General features: G+C 38.8%; 1 long non-coding RNA gene across 4 annotated transcripts; it reads right to left on the bottom strand.

Moving 5' to 3' along the window:
- On the bottom strand, positions 1–1854 carry LOC109832876. Of its 4 annotated transcripts, none has more exons than XR_002245026.1 (8): positions 1815–1854; positions 1632–1695; positions 1470–1524; positions 1288–1364; positions 1103–1181; positions 542–682; positions 273–337; positions 1–173 (listed from the first exon to the last, which is right to left on the bottom strand). It is a non-coding gene; the product is annotated as an uncharacterized LOC109832876 (long non-coding RNA). The 4 variants fall into 4 exon arrangements; XR_002245024.1 differs by having other exon boundaries at positions 548–682; XR_002245025.1 differs by lacking the exon at positions 542–682.

The raw sequence follows: 2244 nt of genomic DNA, 5'->3' as shown, positions 1-2244 counted from the left end.
CACTTATCACAGTTTCCTGTGGCGAGGTAACTCAACTGTTCAATCCAAGTAACTTCATTGACAGGTGCATGACATAGGCTGGCGACCACATATCAAGGGCCACATTTTGACATTCTCATCACATCCTCCGGTGAACACTTGGAGCCATCATCCTTCCAAGTAGAGCACAGAACCTAATTCATACAAATGAGTTGTTAGCAATAATATTTTTTCAGTTACTGCATGGTAGTTTAAGGGAGGAAATGGGTTAAGCATCTAATATATAGGAATACCAGTTGGTCATGGCGTATGGCGGCCTTCGCCTCACTGTTGCCTGTCATAATTTCCCGAACCTAACCTGGCGATCATTCAAAGCAAAACCAGAAGAGCTATAATAACATCCAGGTAGCAGATGTATGGTATCAAGGTTATTGCAGAACTCATAAAATTAAGGTCTATTAACCTAAAAAACCTGGTTATCCTAAGAAGCAGCCATCAAGTAATTTGCCTTGGGACGGAAACTAAGGCTAGAGATCTTAAACTTGTAAGGTTTGGGGTTCACATTTACCACGTTGCAATCCCGGACAGTGTCATATTTTTAAAGTTAAGCTCATGCAGGATATCTTTTGACCGCACAGGCAAATGGTCCAGTAGCTCCCTACTTTGAGGCAGATGTTGCACCCACTGCAATCGCCCGCACCCACTGCAATCGCCCGCATCAAGGTTAGGGTGATACTTCAGGATCGACTCATTCCTGATAAAGGATTGGAGGTCGGTGATGTTTATTTGGAAGCGGAGAAGGATCACACGTGACAGCGAATATTCAGAAAATTTCAACCAAACTTCTACGGATAAAAATAACAAAATTAGATGCACAGAATTCAACCAACCGTACTCTATGCAGCCTTAGACCACAATCACAAACCTAAATTCAGTTATGCTTATGCCCCAAAAGCTTAGAACCTAAACCAAACATTCAAGTTGACATCTTTTCAGGAAACCCTTTTGTTAGGTGCCAACAATTACTTAAAAAAACACAAAACATCCCAAAAACAGAGATAATAAGGTATCAAACAGAATAAATTACAAAAGCTATCAAACAGAATAAATTACAAAATCGTACCTCATAAAACTTGTTAGGGTTCACATTCCCCACTGCGCCGATCCAAGAAAGCACAACTTATTTCTGTAAACTCAGCCCTCTAGGGATAAAAAGTACAAAATCGAAACAAATTAGACAATATTCAGAGAATGGAGCAAAGGAATTGCTTAAACCCTACAAATTTTGACCAATAGGATAAATCATACCTCAAAGACTTGTTAGGGTTCACATTTTCTGCTGTGTGACCTCGCATAGGGCTATTTATTTCTGTAAACTCAACCCTCTAGGGATAAAAAGCACATGATCGCAACAAATTAGACAATATTGATATAAAAGAGCAAAGGAATTGCTTAAACCCTAGAATTTCAACGAAACGGATAAATCATACCTCATAAGACTTGCTAAGCAACAAAAATGCAACAATTTAGAAAATATTCTGGCCCCTGTGGATAATAAGAACAAAAACGCGACAAATTCGAGAATATTCAGGAAAAAGAGCAAAGGCTTTGCTTAAACCCTAGAAATTTCAATGCAACGGATGAAATTATACCACATAAGACTTGTTAGGGTTCGCATTCCACGCTGCGCCCGATCCAGAGAGCAACATTTTTTTCCTATGAACAAAATCGCACCAATTTAGATAAGATCCAGGAAAAAGATAAAATGCCATGCTTAAACCCTAGAAATTCCAATCAAATCCAAGAAAAAAGTAGAGAATGAGAGAAGAAATTACCTTAGTTTTCGTGTTATTTTTCTGTCTTTTGCTCTTTCTTCGTCTAAACTTTTTTTTCTTTTTCACCAGCTGAGTTTAGAGAGAGGCGGATTATTATTTTTATATACAGGAGAATACAGCGTAGCGTAGAACTGACGCCGCAATTCATCGAACCGGGTCGGGTTCCGAAACGGGTTTTTAATGAAATGGACGGACTAGATGAGAGATTGATTATTTGGACGGCCGACGCTGAGCGTAGGATCTACGCTGACTTTAAACGCGTAGCGTATTCGGAGTTGCGAGTATGTTTTCGGGTTGGATCTTTTGACAGAGCTGTTTAGCACACGTTTAAAGCAATAAATTAGCGGGCTAAAATGAACTTATAATTGAACTGAGTGTTTCAACATGTTAATCCCTTAAATTGTTAAAATTAGTATTTTAACAAATTATT

This window comes from Asparagus officinalis, chromosome 3 (genome assembly GCF_001876935.1).
Source record: "Asparagus officinalis chromosome 3, Aspof.V1, whole genome shotgun sequence".
NCBI lineage: Eukaryota > Viridiplantae > Streptophyta > Magnoliopsida > Asparagales > Asparagaceae > Asparagus > Asparagus officinalis.
This window is presented reverse-complemented; position numbering and strand designations above follow the sequence as displayed.